The sequence below is a fragment of the Ambystoma mexicanum genome, chromosome 7q (genome assembly GCF_040938575.1).
Source record: "Ambystoma mexicanum isolate Mex_15411 chromosome 7q, UKY_AmexF1_1, whole genome shotgun sequence".
NCBI classification, from domain to species: Eukaryota; Metazoa; Chordata; class Amphibia; order Caudata; family Ambystomatidae; genus Ambystoma; species Ambystoma mexicanum.
In genome coordinates this window covers 697,682,788-697,701,699 of record NC_090941.1, presented here as the reverse complement: position 1 = coordinate 697,701,699, position 18,912 = coordinate 697,682,788, and positions in this window count along the sequence as shown.

Genomic DNA, 18,912 nt, shown 5'->3' with positions numbered 1-18,912 from the left:
CTCACCGCACAAAACACATAGTCACGTGTACTCCAGGAGGACACAGCCTAGAGGCGCCATCCTCCCCTGTCATGTTCAGCTGGAATGTGACAGCCACAGGCATATCAAAAGCATCTCAAGAAGGAGGAAGGGGACACCTTCCACCGGCCATGGGCAGCCTAATTAAAATATCAAAGGCTCCATGGATCCGCCCTGTTCTATTGTCTGTGTGGTAGCGGTGCATACTGATGAGAGTTAATTGAAGCAGGACTGTGAATAGGCCTCATCATAGAACTTAACAATTTGCAGGAAAACTAACAACTCTTCAATATGCAATGTGTCACCTTGCAGCTATATCCCACCGATATGTTCGAAGAGCAGTGAATGTCATGTCTGGGGCAACTGTTTATAGTAGTCAAACTCCCTTTCAGAGGGGCAAAGTATGTGATTTGAGGGAGACAGAAGTCGGTTCTCACCGCAAACTTCAAGGGAGACCTGCGCTTTGATCAAGAGCCACAGGGGGCTCAGTTAACCAGAGAGACACTTTGATCTACAACAGACAGGATATCCCAGCAGATTTACCGCTGTGATACCGCCCAACTTCTGATGAGGCCCTTTTTCTCTCAATAATGATACTTTCAATTCCAGCTTGCGTTGAAATTAAATCCAAAGTAAATAAAAGATGTTATGTCTACAAGATAACCACCATGTATAATGCACATTCCTCTTTGTTTCTTTTGTATTGGAAAATATCATGAATGTAACTCTTTAGATATAATCAACTCATTAGCATAGCAGTATTCACTAGGGGTGGAAGTATTGTCTGTAGGGAAGCTGGGGTTGTATCTTTTAAAACAGAGTCATCCTCGTAGGTTAGAATGCTCACGTGAGTATGCCTCATTTGGTGGCAAATGATCTTGACTTTTTCAGATACATTTGGTGTCATGGAATACAAATAAGGTAAAAAGAAGGTTTGCTAAGAGGCACCCCTGTTTCAGTCCTTTGTTGGTAGTTCTTTGAGTGTTCCTTTTTCTGGCACCCCACATGCATGTGCATCTATGGGTGTCAGTGGAGCACTATAATATGATTTAGACACTCATTCATCAAATATTCAATGAGCAGACAAGTTGCCTTTATTTCTGCTATTCAATCCAATAGATAATTTCAAGAATCCTGTGCGTATAGGACCTTGTTTCTGTCATTACAATATCTATTCACCAGTAAAAGAATAGATGAGCTATTATTTACTGTGTATGGTCCTTTTACAAAACCTCTTTGAGGCCATGGCATTATGCTGTGAATATGACTCCAGGCAGTCAGTCCTTGCAATAATATTCTGCTAACAATCTTTCCACAAAATCCCCTGCAATGGCCATTATCAAGATTTCAACGTTCCCTTTTTTTATTAAATGAGACTTGAATACACCCCCTGTGCCTTTATATAATGTTGCAGTCGTGGGAAACAACCCTAAGAACGTGTGTGAAACCTGATGTGCACTCGGCTGCTATTAGTCTATCCCAGGAGTCTTCAATCTTTGGCTCTCCAAATGTCTTGGACAAGGACACCAATGAGCTCTAGCCAGGATAGTCAATGGGGAGGAATTATGGGTGCTGCAGTCCAAAGAGCCTCAGGGCTCAGGGCCCTGGTCTATCCGGTCAAGCATCCCTTTAAGATTTTGGTGAGTTTAGTGCTCTCTCTGAGTGAGGCTTATTAATATCAAGCTTCCATACTATCTGATTTGTCAGTATTCTGAGCATTAGATTACAGTTCTGGGAATTCAAGCCATCAGAGGTTTATTTCTGCTTCCTTCTAAGAGCACCAAGTGTCATTACCTTAAAGGGGGTGTCATTAGATCTCTGCCATAGCTGATAAACCATGTTATCAATGGCCATAAAGAGTGAGAGTCACTTTGGCCTCATTTCGAGTTGTATGATAACTATAAAACATGCCTTATATCAGAATACTACCTGTTTTACAGCTCCACATAATTATGCAAACCAAATGATTAAAGACCGCCTAGTAGTAAATTGAAGTAATACCCCCACTTGTAATGCTGAGAATGACCCATGCAGTATTAAAACATGTTGTAATATTGCATGTGCCCAGTTGAGATCAATAGGATTCATGGAATAACTTATACCTAACTGATGTGGACGTCATTGTAAATGCATGCATATATGGTCATTCAGTTTGGTCATAGTGCCAGAGGTAATAGCACCAAACCTATAATAAGACCCAGTGGGCCTCATTACATGTTGGGTGGTGATGATGGTGGTTATTCCACCAGGCGGAATTATGGTTAAATCAGTGGTGACCTGTGGTATTATCACTGCATTACAAGGTGACGGGTGTGCATACACCCCATCCTCTGTAACAGTAATTCAGCCTGGTGGAATTACCGCTGTAAATTAGGTTCAGATGTAAATTCCACCAGAATTACCACCAGCGCAAATAGCATCATTGTGGGAATGGGAAGTTTGGCGGCGGCCATTTTTGAAAATACAATATGTCCTGAATCTCCCACTTCCTGTTTCCATTCTAAGACAGGAGTCTCAAGGAAGATGACACAGGAAAAGGGAAAAGACTAGGGGCCATACATGAGACTGTACAAGGCGAAGGTCAGCGAGGGGTAGCTTCAGGTGCTTGCAGATAAGGTGGTGGCTCATGCTGATGAGTAAAAAAAACATCACAGGGTCAATCAAATAACCTACATACTGCATTTTTTATGCATCTCTCTTTCAGTTTTTTGGGCCAACTGGGGTGGTGGTTTGTGTTTCTTTTAATGGATGGAACATTGGGTTGTTCATAGCACACTCAGACAAGGGAAATCAAACTATTAAAATCCCTGCCTGACAGCCCTGAGATAATCGTTTACTTGAACTCCTAGTAGTCTTTTCGACTCTCCGGTACTGGGTATTTTAACATTTTTGATGATTTTAGTTTTTAGAGACATTTTCTTCTTGCTATCCCTATTAGATTAGTGGCACATCACCAGTGACTAGGGGCTAGGCACAGCAGAGACTCAGGATAAGTTATTTCTTCCTGAGGGAAGGAAGTAGTTTAGAAATAGGTTATCCTTAAGAAATATACATATTGTTCAGCTCATGCTGATGAGCTCAATGGCACTAGACCCCGGAAGACCTCTAGCCAGAAGAAGGATGGCATCTGGGCCAGCATCAGGGACAAGGTTGCAGCAATGGGCAGGTTCTCACAGGACAGCAAGGACTGCCACAAGAACTGTGCTGGAATGACCTGAAGGCCAGGGTCCACACCCTCCTTGAAAAACACAGGCATGAGACTTCTGCCACAGGAGTCAGAACATTCAGGTCCCTTGTCCAGACCCAATGGGAGTAGAAAACCAGCATCATCCTCCACATGGAAGGGATAGAGGGTGTTGGGATTGCAGAAGTGGGAGCAAACAACCAAGGTGATGCTGGTGAGTGTGAATGTTTCCTCTCCCATGTAAATGCACATGTTTACACCAGCATAGATGGGCCTGATGGCTAGGGGAATGGCCAACCACATGGCAATGTGTACAAATGCACTGCTACAACCTGGGTGTGCAAGCAAAGGTGGGACACTGTGCAAATAAACATGCACTGCAGGGGAAATGTGCACATGAGGCCATGCAACCATGAGAAGCACTCATGTGTTCTTTGAACTTCCAAGTTGCAAAGTGTACCCCCTGTGCCACCACATGTGCAAGCCATATTAGTAGTCCAGCAGGCAACGAGCCCATGCATATTCTGTGTGCACCCTCAGCAGACACTACTCCCACCTTACATGAGCCATTCTAACTGTCCTGCAAAAAAACCCTGCCCATCAAACAGAATGTGTGTAAGATGCTGCATGAGTGTCTTGCTAGCCCACGTACAAGATGCATGATAACTGGCAGCATGTCATTGTCCACTCAACAGCTTTACAGTCAACTCCACCTGATGAGGCAGGCCCACTACTTACCATGGGACCTCCACTGGTGGCAGCACATCAAACTCCACCCATGCACAGGCAAGCCATGGGAAAAGCAGGAGGATGTCCAGGGGTGATGCACCAGGGCCAGAGCACAGCAGCATCTTGGCAGCCGTGCCAAGTGCTGAGACAGCCACAGTCCCCACAAGGGTGCGCAGTGGCCCATCCACCATCAGTGAACATGGCACAGTGGGCATAGCACCTGATGGAGACATGCGACCTGCAGCACCCCCAGAATCTGCAACCACCACACCACAGCCAGTCCATGTAGGGGGCAACCAGCCACTGGCACAAATGGCTCAACACCTGCACCCACCCATCTGCCCCCTTACTCCCGTCCTCACCTGAGGCAGACAGCCATTCTCATCACCTGGGTGATCTGGATACATGGAGTGATGGCAATGAAACAACTGATGCAGATGACACTGGGTTCTGGTCCTCCTTCTTCCCCAGATAGCCCTCTCCATAGCCCACAGGGTGTGCAGCAGCATTCACTAGCTGACATCTGGAGGAGTCTGGACACCATGGAGTGTCGCCACATGAGCATAGAAAACATGGCACAGCTGCTAGTGCAGCATCTGCAGGCAATAAAGGACTCTGTGCAGGGCTCCGCATGGAGAATAGCCAGACCATTGGACGGCCAATTGTCAATAGTGACTGCTGAAAACACAGCTGTGACCCAGATGGTGTGGTAGCTCACTGAGGGCCTTTTGGCATGTGCAGAATCTATGCACACCCGCATGCTCCTCACCATGCAACACATCCAGCCCAGGAGACTTCCATCTATGTCACCCCCTCATAGGGTTCATTGGCTGGGTGCCTATGGCCCCACTCCTTGCGCAATGTCACCTGTACACTGCCCGAGTAGGGTGGCAAGGGCAAGAGGCCACGAAAATTACTTACATAATCTTGACACTGTTTCACTGGCCTAAGGGAGGTGGGTGGGAAATTAATGTGGGTGATGTTCTGGGTGTTTTGGGGATGGGGAGGTGGGTGGGTATGTGTGTTGGGAATGGGGAGGTGAGTGGGGATGTGTGTTGGGGATGGATGTTTTGAACAGTTCACAATAAAACACAAGTTCACTTGAACAAATGCAAGGACAATTATTTTTGTGTGAAGGTGGTATATTGAAAACAACAAAATTGAGAGGCAGGTGAAAAGTAATGTCTAGAAATAATTGTCAATTACTATTTGCTGCAATAGATGTCTGTCCCTGCCTTCCTCATGCTCACAGTGTGGCAGCACTTCATCTGAAAACAGTCCATCATTGTCTGCTCAGGGAGGCCTGTGCTCATCAGGGTGAAGGGGTACATTTCGCCCTAGGCAGATGTTATGCAGCACAGCACCAGTAACAAATATCTGCCCAACTTTCTCTGATGTACATCAGGGCCCCTCCGGTCAGGTGGAGACACTGGAAACATCGCTTCAGCAGGCCAAAGGTCTGCTTAATGCGCAGCCTGGTCCTGATGTGTGCCTCATTGCAGGCCACCTACTCTGGCATAGATGGTTTGTGCACAAGTATCATCAACCATGGGAGCTTTGGGTAACCAGAGTCAACTGCAAGTGCAAAGTTCACAGATGTCAGTTAAAGCGCATTGAGGATGAGTGACATGTTAAATGCATGTTGACCGACACTATTTTGAAGCACTAATGGAACATGGTTGTACAACACAGTTTTCCATTGCGGTAATTGAAAGCAGTATACCACGGGAGTACATATGCATTGTCTCTTTGAGCTACACCGTGCACACAGCTCGCACACACCATTTGTGAGATACATGGTCTTGGATTGGATTTGCAATGTGCATGTTTTCTGTGTTGGGACTGTGCGCTGCTTCCAGGCATGTACTCTGATGGTAGTTCCTGTGCATGTTTGTGGTTTCTGTATTCCTTCCGTTATGGCTTCACATACATGGTTTGCAGATTACATGTCATCACTGTCTACCATTGTTGGATTGACATTGTGCAATGTTGAACTGTGGTATTGGCTGTGTAGGTTTGTGTTCCCTATGCATTGTGGTTCCTGTAGTCCTCTTTGTGTATTACTTACATGTTGAGGCAATATGCATTACTGACATACTACTCCATTGCCCTGCAGGGCCTAGTCCTGTGGATTGCTGGATGTCATGTGTGGGGTGAGAGCGCAGGTCGTGCATGTTCAGTGCCTTGACTGGACTTGCATTCATCAATAATGGTAATGTCCCTGCCCTTCGCATTGCATTTCACTTGTGTTGTGAGATTATTTTGTGTGATGGCACTTGTATGCAGCCAGTATACATGTCCTCTGGCCTCTGTGGCTCTCCATGTATGCAGACAGTGTGCTGTTCCACAGGACCAAGGCGTCGTGGGTGGAATCAGGAAATCGGATGCAGCAGTGGGGGATCATGAGGTCAGCATCGTAGGTGACCTGGACATTTATTGAGCGACACTGCTTCCTGTTGCATTATGCTTCTTCATATGCCTGTGGGGCAACCAATGCCACCAACGCCACCTGGTTGCAGTCCAGAGCAGCAATTACATTGAGCTGCTGTGTAAAAATGTGCATTTGTGGCATTTATCTGTGCTGGGGTTGTGGTCAGGCAGATTTCCCGGGATGCACCTGCCCAAGTACAACTGAAAATGAGGGCTAAGAAATGCCATGCAGCATGCCCACAGTGTGCTGGTAGGTGCGAGTTACAAGAAAATGAACGACAGACACAAGCTTCACAGCTGGGATAAGGCAGTTCTGGTGCTGATCCTGCTGTGGATGTCTTCGTGGATCAGGGAGATTAGCTCTGCAATGGTGTCCCTGTTTAGCCAGCACAGTGTTATCAACTGGACATCAGGTAGTGGGCCTGTCCAGGACCAGTTTTCAACTGCTAGGGGCAGTATGGAGTTGTAAAGGATGTGTTGGGTCAGGTATGAGCCTTACGTACTATTTCAGGGTAGGATGGGTGCACCTGCAACTTGATTTTCATTACCTGTATGCATTTACCGCCACCATTTTGGTGGCGCTAACTACGCACTGTTTTTGATGGAATTGCCACCATTTTCGCCAGTATTTCAAATTGTAATCCTGCGGAAATTCCATTTTGCATCTAGGCACTATTTCTGTTGGTGGTAATTCAACCAGCGCTACTTCTGCCCATGAGATTAGCACCCACCCCTAATTTGGCGGTGTAGCAAAAGGGGCAGTCAGTTCTGTTATTGACACTTTTACCTTATGCTGCTCAACTTTCTTTTAGTACTTTTAACTTCTTTGAACATTTTGTTATAACTTCCTGTTTAAGTGTGATGATATTTTCATATGTTCGTTTAAGTAACTTTATTCGTGGCTGTCATTTAAGATTATGTTTTTTTCTGTATTTCCTGCTAAACTGATTGTAAAGCATACAAGTGGTCAGATAGCACCATTGGTTTACCTGTGAAGGATTGTGTCTATTCTTCACTAAATGAGAAACAATCTGGATCACATCTGGAGATTCCCTGTAAATGCCAATTGAGGAGTAATTGCAGGAATAATGGGTTGTTCTATAGCAGCTTCAGCCCCACAGCATTATCATATGTGTTCCTACATTACTTCATCATGCATTACAGACTGTCGTGTAAAGATGGCTTGAAATTGGAAACATAAGTGATGGCTCTGCACTGGCTGTGATTAGGGTAATCTGCTGCTTAAATTACTGTAGTTTCCAGACGACCTGTGCTTGTGGCACTCAGCTGCATGTGCAGACATTCCGCCTGACAGATGCTAAACTGCAGCAGGGGTGGGATGTAGTCAGATAATTCTACAAGCTCTGCTCAGACTTGTGAAATGCAGATAACAGAAAATACACATGTCCTGGCCCTTTGCTTCACAATCCTTTCCTAGTGAAACTGAGGAGGCCTACACAAAACACTTTATACAAAGGCTTCTCAATAACTAGACTTTCTCTATAAATAACTACACATTTGAAATGGGGGTGTTACAGGCAGACTTTCTGATTTCTGCAGCATGATCCTCACATATATTTATGATATGCTATAGGCTGGTGGGCCAAGGGAGGAGTCATTAGTGTGGAAAAATGGCCCCTTCCCAAGTGATGGCCTGAGGTGAAGCCAATAGCCATAGATTGTGAAAGGGTCACTATCCCAAGTTATAATTACCATCTGCCAAGGTCTATGAGGCGATTAGCACATATATGGGCCTAATTATTAGTTTCCCGCCATCCCAACGATAATTCAGGCGGAATACCAGGAAACTGACCTATCGTTACCAGTGCCCGATATCCCGGAGGTGCCGGTAATGGCAGCCATTACCCATTCCACAGAGTCCCATAGAACTCCATGGGGGAATTGCCGTATTACCAGCACCCGTAATACTGGCTGCTTTTTGCTGGGGGCCCTGATTTACATCCAGCTATTGGCTGGAAGTAAATCAGGTAATCCCCATCGGCAAACTTGTAGTTTGGCGGTGCGGGAAAAGTGGCGGTAGCCGAATTACTGCCGCTTTTTTCCCACACTGCCAAACTTAGAATGAGGCCCAATAGTATTATTAAGAATGGAGGCTTTGAATTTGTGGTGGAGAAGAAAAACAGGTTCTTTTAATAATGAGTAAAGTACACACAACGTGCTAGCTAAATATAACACAATGAAAGCACATTTAATTTACTCACTGGTTGCATTTATATTCTATGCATTTGGACGGTAAACGTGGTGGAACTATGACAGATTTAGCATTAGCTTCCTTTAGGTGTAATGCTAAAACGGGCGGTTTTTCTATGTGACACCAGTATACTTAACCAGACATATTCAAGTACTCTTTTGGTGATGCAGATTCCCAAACTCTAGGTTTGAAGCCCTAGTCACTGAGTGTCTATCGCATCATAGTCTGCGTAAGGCCTACTCCCCACCCTCAATTTCACCTCACTAACCTCTGTCCATGACCTCCTCAGTGCACACTGACTCATCTCCCAAATCAGAAGAAATACACCTGCCTGCCCGCACCCCAAGCATAGTGCGCATTCTACTTCCCTTGTTGTCAGAGGCACATTCACACCTGGTCTCAGCCCACAATACCTATGCCCTGCTTAGTCCCTTCCACTCGTGTGGCATGAAGCCAAGCTATACCTTCAGCTCAACCAGGAGAGCTACGTTTCATCCCCACCTTCGATTTTAGTTTTTTCTCTTCAATCAAGAGAACAGCACCTGCACCAAAGCTTTAGATCGGGGTGTGCAGTGGGCCCCGCTGCTGCTGGACCAAAGGTTAGGTGAGCGAAAATGCACAATTCACGACATTTAGGCCCTGATTCGTGGATTATTTGCGCCGAAAAAACAGGATTTGTGCGCCATTCTGCCAGCAAAACCCCGTTTAACAAATTGGGATTTGCGGGCAGAATGGCGCACAAATCTCGTTTTTTTCGGTGCAAATAATCCATAAATTAGGGCCAAAATCTTTTTTCCGTAAGTGGCTGGTCAAAGACATGCTCGATTATCTGTCTTACATAATATTCCACAAGGACGTCTGCGTCTTTAAGGAATTATGTATTTCGGGCCCAGCAGTGCCCTGCACAGGGACATCATTTCATCAAAATGCCAGGGGTCGCGGAAGTGACACCATACGACCCTTGAACTCTGATGATATTACAGGAAGTGTCATTTGACCCCACACCGAAGTGATATCATGGGAAGCAATGGAACACGACCTTTCACCCGTTGACAAAAAGGGAAGTGGTATCACAGAGCATTGTTCCTAAGTACACTACGAAAAATATGGTTACAATATCACTACAATGTGATATACCTTTCATACAAGAATGGATCGCCATATTTATCGTTAAAATCAGTGTGTATAGGCCCATATTACAAAACTACTGTGAATTCAAGCAGACGTCCATGTCCAAATGATAATGATGTGTTATTATATAGCACTTACGCTTAACCACTTTATATAGAATACATGCAATATCACCCAACATTCTTTGGTACTCATCTATTGACTTCAGAAGAATGAAAGGCTGAGTTTAGGTGTTTAAGAACAGACTAAATCAGTGACTCACCGCCTGATTGTGTGCCTGAAATAAACCTTTAATGAGTCTAGAAATTATTGTGTAGAATTCTAGAAAGCCAAATTATTTGGTATTCCTATTCTTTCTTATTTAGGGTCACTGCACTTGTCGAACCCCTGTTTATTTTTTGTGTTTTTTTAAGAGGCCTGAACAAGAAAGCCAGCACCTCCAGAAGCAAAGAGCCACATGGCGCTGGCCACAGCCCAGGAGCTTGAAAGGGGCAGCAACGGAGACCACAAGAATAGCAAGGTAGACCGCAGGGGTAGCAAGGGAGACCTCAGAGGTCACAGTTGCGACCTCTGGCAACGTCCTTGGCCCTGCATGATGGCAGCTTTCAGGCCACAAATGTCAGTGTTTAGGTATCAATGTAAGGGTTGGCTATGATGGCAACTAGCATCAACTGTATATTTCAGTGATAATGCCACATTCAGTGTAGGGCAGGTGTGCTGGGCCCTTCCTGCCTTTGTGTCCTTGGGGACATGGTCCCTATCTGTGTGGTGTGGCGTCTTTCTTGCCCAGTCACATATGTTTCCCAGCATCATTTGGAGAAACTGACGTGCTATTTGCTCCACTGCCTGTTTGTCTTTGTGACTGACAAAAATAGAACGTTTTTTTTCAACACTTTAATTTGACACTTTGCCATACATTTCTAAGTATCATGAAATATATTTTTAAACCTCCAAATGGTTATCAAAGCCATCAAGAACCACATTTTGGCTGGTCCATCTAAACCAGACATGCTGGTCGGGGGTGTAGTTTTACATTGATATTTGTGTCATGTCCAGTGATGCAGTATATACTGCTGCCTATTTTGCGGTCAGAGAACATTTTGTAATGTGACCATAGTAGTGTGGGAATTTATTTAGTGTTGTTTGGAGTTCATGTTGTTTTCTGAAGGTGAACACAGCTCTGATTTTGATGATGTCATAGGGTATTCACAAAGGAGTTATCAGCAGTACTCACTGACTTGCTCTTGACTTACTCCTGGAGAGAGACTATTCTATTCACAAGTTTGTTACCAGGCGTAACTCTGACTTACTACATGAATGAGAAGACTAAGTCGGGAGTAAGTCAGAGTTACTACTGGTAACATCTTGTGAATGGAATAGTCTCTCGTCTGGTTTAAGTCAGATATACTCCTGAGAACGTATTTGTGAATCAGCCCCTAAGTGTCTCTCACTATCTCTCCCATCTTCTCTAACTGCTACTCTAACTCCTATCCCCCCGCTCCCACTAAGTCCAGAATGAAAAAGCACAAAGAAGTAATTTGCGTGAAAACCCTGTCCTTCGCCTCGCAGACACTTATGTCAGTGCTAGCTCTAGAGAGGTCTTCATGGACATCCTCTTCTCTGTCCCCTCTCCAGATCTTTGGACTCCTCATGTCATTTCTATTCTCTCCCCCTTTACTTCCTCTCCAATTAACGGTGGGACCAAGTGGGAAGTCCTCCTGGCTGGCTTCTCATCCTCACGCTGCATCGTTAATGTCTACCACACTGGCACTATCCTGGTCCAGGATCCTCAACCCAACCTCCGACTCTTTGATCGGGTCCTACCTTCCCTCATGAACTTCCTTTTTCTGCCTCTCCACTCTCACTGTCCCTCCTCCCCTGACTGGAGTACAAAGCCCCTGTACTCCTACTCAGAAAACCGTAAAAAGGCAGAGACCGCCTCCACCTGGCAACTCTTAATGCCTTCTATGCCAACAAACTCTCTGCTGACATCTGCCTCCTTCTTGAAGACACTGACCTCCACTTTCTCGCTTGCACTGGGACTTGGTTCAATGACAGCTCAGTCACTGCTTTTGACTCCCTCCTCCCTCTGGGGTTCAAGATCATTTCCAAGCCTCAACTTCAATGTGCTGGTGGTGGGGTTGCCTTATTCTTTCCTGACTGGGTTCCCTCTTCCATCCTACCCACCCAACTTACTGCGAGAGCATGGTCTGCAAGTTGGTCATCTCTCCCTTCTCAACTCTAACCATTACTACCATCTACCTGCCTCCTGTTGCTACCACTACGTTTCTCTCGAAATGAGCTGATTTCTGCTCCTCCTTACTTTCATCTACTTCCAACCTCCTCCTCTTAGGGGACTTCAACTTCCAATTGGACGCCTCTCCATCCTCCCTTCCAGTCTAGCCCACTCAGCTGGACACACCCTGTATGCCATCACCCACTCCGACCTCTTGCTCGCTCCATCTCTGGTTACCCCTCTCTCCTGGTCACACCATGAACACTTCTCCTCCCACTTGAAACCCTTTGTCCCCCCTACTGCACCCACTAAAGCCCTGCCAACCTCATTCTTGAACATTTGCCTGATGAAATGAGTGTCAGCCGCTGCCTTTGCCTCTACCTTCTTCTCTCCTTGCCCCCCTACCTCAGACTCCACTACCAACTCTGTTCTCAGCAATCTTCACTCAGCAATTACCAATACCCTTGCCATACTTGTGCAAGTCATGAGGATCCCCCTAAAATCTTCCTCTAAGGGGAACACCTGGTATGACTCCGAACTTGCAGCCCTGAAACGAAAGTGCAGAGCAGCGGAACAGAAGTGGCAAACCTCAGGTTAACCCTCTGACAAACTGGCATGCCGCCTGCTCCAAATGCAACACACACTCGCAATCCATGCTACAAAAAGGGCCCACATTCAGGCACGGGTATCAGGTGCATCCAATAACACAGCTAAACTTTTCAAAATCTGCAGGGAGCTAACCAACCCTTCTGCAGTCTCTTCCTCCCCTCTTCCTTCCCAGGCCCCCTGCAATGCACTGGCCACACACTTTGCCACCAAACCTCAGGACATCCTGAGCACTCTTGTTACTCACCCATCCAACCCATCCCACTCACCCTGCCTCACTTGGTCACTCCCCCTCTTCTCTCCTCCTTCTCCTCCTTCACCCCTGTCAGACCTGAAGAAGTCACCAGAGTTGTCTGCTCTATGAAGGCTTTTTCAATACAGGTTCCCCCCTCCTCATCCAGAATTTTCAAGGACAAAATTGGCTGTCTTGCGCCCTCACTCGCTGATTTCTGCAACCACTCTTCCATCACTGGCTCTTTCCCCTCATCCCTCAAGCACTCCCTTGTGCACCCACTACTGAAAAATCCTTCAGCAGACCCTGCCTGTCCACCCAACTATCGCCCAATTTCAATGACGCCTTTCCTGGGGAAACTGCTGGAGAAGCTGTCTGTAGTGATTTGTATACATAATTCCCTGTGGGTTAGAATATTCTTGTAGTGTGAGGTCATCAGTATAGAATGATATGTGTGGGGTGGAATGCGATTCGTACGAGAGCTCCTGAGAGTGGAGTTGGAGCCAGCTGACATGGGGACTGGTAGATGTTCTTATACAGTCATCCTAAACATTAATATCCACCTGTAACCTGCATGGAACAGAAATAAACACATATAAAACCCAAGAGTCTCCGGACGGTTACTGAAATGCCAACTAGTGTGACGAGGATTCAAGGAGCGTTTAAAATAAAAATAATTTAAAAAGAAGAAAAAAATTAATGAAGAAGTCGGTGCGTCAGCGGCGGTCTGAACGGCAAAGGAAAACAGGATTAGCAAGAGCTATTAAACAATGTGCAGGGCACACACCATAGATCGCTCTTCGCCGGAATACGGAGTCTCAACAATTGTGCAACAGCAAGCTAACTAGTGTGCAGGGTGTTAAGTAATGAGGCCAAACCGCAAATACACTGTTAAGTGTTTTATTTGGTAAGAGCTGTAGTGACCGCAGGGGCCCATTCAGAGGCAAGCTCCAACTGACCACGTATGGAAGACAGCATGAAACATAATAGTCCAATGCAGAACACTAAATCATCACAATACATGGAATTGAGAACATACCTAGATTACTATTCCACAAGCACTTAAGATAAGTATATGCATGCAGATGAAAACAAATAGATCAAACCCCAACACATCTCCTCCCTTAAAATAATGAAAGACTCACTCAAGATAGTAATCTTTTAACCTGAGAGGTTTGTTTCTGATCCTCTCCGAATTTGTATTCAAATTATTTTGTTCATATAAGCTTCTACTCACACTTGGCTTATGCAACTGCTCATTGCCATTGCTCTCTTCAACCTCCTCACCATCCTCTGCCTCACCATTATTATTGCACTTAACCAGTCTCGACATAGACCAGCATTCTCCCCCCTCCATGATGACAACATTACCTCTTATCACAGCAATTCTTTTTGGGCCAATAAATTTACTCTCAACGCATTTAGGAGACATCCTGGGATTCTTAACATAAACCCAATCACCTTTCTCCCACAATATTTCCTTGAATCTCCTTCCAGAATTAAACCTCTCCTTGTACTCATTCTGAGCTTCTCTGATTAGTGTCATGATTTTACCCCTGTCCACATGCACACTCTTCGCCAAGTCTAACCAACCCGGACATAGCTTTGTCCCCGGTTGTCTGCCCTTGAGGGACATAAAAGGCGAGACTCTGGTAACCGTATGTGGAGTCGTACAATAATTCCACACCATCTCCCTTAAAGCTGTCTGCCATTTCAAAACTGATGCCATCGCCAACTGTAGTCCCCCTTTTATAAATCTGTTCACTCTCTCTACTAGACCATTTGCCCTGGGTTGGTAGAGGGCCGTCCTGTAATGCTTGACACCAAATCTTTTGAAAAAATCCACCATTCCGTCATAACAGAACTGAACCCCATTATCCGATACATGTTCCGTAGGAAATCCTTCCCTATAGGATACCTCTTCAAAAAATAAGATCATTTGAGAAGTGGTGGCCTCCCGAACCGCCTTCCACTCAATCCACTTCGAGTGGTAATCAACAAGAACAATCAAATATTTGAGTTCTTCTCCCAAATCCTGCAAAGGGCCCACCAAGTCCACCACATTACTCTTGTCACTCTTTTCACATTCTCTGCAGCATCTCACTCACTTCTCCACTTCACCATCAACTCCTGGCCACCAAAAAGATTGCCTGAGATGCCTTTTTGTGCCTCCCATACCCAGAGGACCTTGGTGTGCAATGCTTACCAACTTGGATCTAATATCACAGGGGGGAACCACCCTCATCCCTTTCCTGAGTTGAAGCCCATCCTCTGACAGACTTAACTCTTCTTTTATACAAAAATAGCAATCATATTTCTTCTCGACAAGGTCTTTCCTGGACCAACCTGTTTTAGTCCACAATTTAACTTGTTTTAACACATCATCTGCATTATCAGCAAGTTCCCATTCATCTCTTCCTATGGCATTATATTCAACCTCACAAATGCCTAAAGCATATTCAGAACTCACTTCCTCAGAATTCTTGTCCTGTACTGGTAGCCTCGACAGACAGTCCGCCACAACATTTTCCTTACCGGGTATGTACACAACCCTAAAGTCATAGGCTAGTAAATCAACCATCCATCTTGATATTCTAGGAGACCCTTTCAGCCAATCCACACTGCCCAGTAATTGAACCAAAGGCTTGTTATCCGTCCTCACAGTAAAGGTTTGGCCCCACAGATAGAATTTGAAATGTGCTACAGCCCATGAAACTGCTAACGCCTCTCTCTCCACTACAGAGTAATTTCCTTCCGCCCCCCTTAATGGTCGAGAGGCAAAAGCAATAACATGTTCAACTTTACCAGAATCGTACTGGGACAGTGCAGCACCAAGACCCAAGGTACTTGCATCCACAGCTAACACAGTTCTCCTTCCAGCAATAAACCCCCCCAAAGAGGGTGCTGCCACAATACATTCCTTGATCCTTTGAAAAGCATTCTGGCAATCATCAGACCACACATACTTTGTACCTTTCTTTAGTAAATCTCTTAATGGAGATGACATCGCAGCAAAACCATCAACAAATTTATGATAGTACTCCGCCAATCCCATGAATGAGCGTAACTGCTCTTTGTAATGTGGTTGGGGAGCACATCTAATACTATCCACCAGTGATTTCTTAGGAGAGATGCCCTCACATGAAATTCTATGACCTAAGTAATCCACCTCCTTGACAGCAATTTTACACTTTTCCCTTTAAACAGTCAAACCAGCTTCCCTGAGTCCGGCTAATACCGCTCTAAACATTTCATTATGCTCAAGTTAATTCTCAGCAAAGATAAGAATGTCATCTTGAAAAACAGTTACTTTTCTGAGACCCTTGAGTACCTCCTCCATTATTCTCTGAAACACAGACGCCGCAGAGGCCAGTCCAAATGGCATGCGGTTATACTTGAAAACACCCTCGGCAGTGATGAAGGCAGTCAAATGCTGGCAATCTTTGGACAACGGAACCTGATGGTAGGCCGATTACAAATCAATAATGGAAAACAACTTTGGCTCTCCCAACGTGGAAAGGGTCTCTGAAATGTTTGGCAAGGGATGCCTCTCAACAACTATGTTCTGGTTAAGGCTGCGCAAATCAACACACAATCTCAATTTCCCATTCGCCTTGGTAACCAGAACAATGGGGGATAACCACTCAGTGGCCACCACTGGCTCAATCACTCCCTTGCTGACCAAACTATCCAACTCTTCCCTTAGTTGACCTCTCACTTTCAATGGTACTTGACGTACTTTGTGCACGACAGGCTGTGCATTATTCCTAAGCTTTATATGATGTTAAAATTTCCTGTGTCTTCCCAACTTCTCAGAAAACACCTCTGGAAACTCCTTGGTCCAGACATCCTCAACCTCAGCAATGGTACAGGATTGGGTGCACTAGCCCACACTCGCACCCCCAACTTTCTCTGTTCCTCCCAGCCCAAAAAAGAGGTCCCTCTTTTCGCTACCAAGACAGTAGCTTGACAATCCCTTTCTTTGTAAAGTAATTTTGCCGGAAATTCACCCAGAATCTCTATATCCGATTCTCCATAACCACAGGCCCTGATGCTGGTGTGGCTAATCACAGTATCACTCCTTCTCAGGACACCCATTAATGTGTCATGGGATATAATGGTCCAAGGAGAACAGGTATCTACTTTCATGACCAGCTCACACCCATCAATAAGAAACGTGTCTACTGGACCCTTGGTTTCTCCAGAAATTGCCGATATTTCAAAGACATATTTAGGGGCTGACTCTTGTGCACTCGACACCTCATGAATGTTGTAGCCCCTTCTAATGCTTTCTTCATCATTGTCACCCGCCCTGAGTTCCACCAAGTTGACAGAGTTCCCCTTGCAGGTATTGGCGAAATGCCCCTTGCTTTTGCATTTAAAGCATTCTGCCAACTTAGCAGGGCAGGATGGAAAGTTAGCACCATGTCTGGGGCTTCCACAGCGAGAACACGAGTTCCTCATGTTCCAATTCCCTTTCTTTCCTGTGGAGAAATTTGCTTTCTTCCTTTGATCAATGGCACACACAGGCGGCACCGAAACAGCAGGCCTGTCAACCCTAAGCTCCTTGACGTACTGTGTCGTTTGTTCAATGCTCCTGGCCAATTCCACCGCCTCATCCAGTTTCATATCATTGGCAAGGAGTTTCTCCTGGACCCTTATACTGTTAGTGCATCTGACCAACTGATCCCTGATCAAGGAGTCAGTCAACTGCTCAAATTCGCAGGAATAGCTCAGGGACCTCAAGCAGGCAACGTAAGATTCCACAAACTCTGATTTTTCCTGGACCCTCTGGAAAAACTTGTGCCTCTCAAAACTAATGTTTTTCTTTGGCTCAAAATGGTCTCGCAGCTGACTAAGGGCTAACGCATATTCATCCATGTCACCAGCTTCTGGCACTTGGTTTCTGGTTAGACCATCAAAAATCCTGCGCCCCTCCATGCCTAAATTGTGAAGAAGCAGGGCTCTCTTGCGTGCAGAAGAGAATCTGTCACCCCCCATTGCCACCAGGTAATTCTCGAACATTCCACCTATCCCACCTGATGGAGGGTCGACCAGGCTCATTCAAGAAGGACAAGGGGGGCGGAATAGATGTTGCCATGTTTAATGAGGTCAAAATGAGAAAGGGGACACAAAGAAATAACTTGACCAACGATGAGTCTTTTTTTTTTTCTTCTGTCACCTTTTCTTCTGTCACCGCTCCACCAGGGATGACAGAATCTTACTGGGGGCCGAACTTGAAAATGGCACAAATGTCAACACTTGCTGCTGTAGACGTAAAGTCTCCCAAATGAAATGCAGCATTAATTCCTAATGTGCAATGTTCAGCTTTTCGGGCACACTCGCTGCGGAATATATGATGAAACAGTTCCCTTATAGGACAAACGAAACTCTGCTGTGTGGCTGTGACTGACAAGCTGACAAACGTTCCTTCGTTGCTCCCATGGTGGGAGTTTGGTTGCCAGGCAGCAAGTGTCACAATGGGAGGACCGGGGTCTGTAGAAGCTAACACGCCCCCAACAGCATGTGCATCACTGCGCACGCAGGCGTGCGGTGCGGAAACAGCTGAGAGCTTGCGGTGGCGCTCGCGCACGGCTCGCTGCAATCCGACTCCTCCTCTGCGGGCTCTCCTCCTCCCCTCCGTCAATCCGCCTGCTGTCACGCACACGGAGGGGAGGCAGGGCCTACTCGACACGGTGCGAAGATCCCAGGAAGACAGAGAACTCCCAGGCGGCCTCACGGTGGGTCCTTAAAGATAAGCCTCGTCGCCAATGTTAAGTAATGAGGCCAAACCGCAAATACACTGTTAAGTGTTTTATTAGGTAAGAGCTGTAGTGACAGCAGGCACCCCCTTCAGAGGCAGGCTCCAACTGAACACATATGGAAGACAGCATGAAACATAACAGTCCAATGCAGAACACTAGATCATCACAATACATGGAATTGAGAACATACCTAGATTACTATTGTAGGGGAGGACTGGTCCAGGAGACCCCCCTCGCCTGCGTTTCTTCCCCAGGTGAGGGCTATGGCCCATTGGGCGTTCCCTCATGCCACCCGGGCCCAGGTGGTGGAGGGCTCACCCACTGGAGACATTGCCCACATGTATCGAATGCCCACATGTATTGATTACA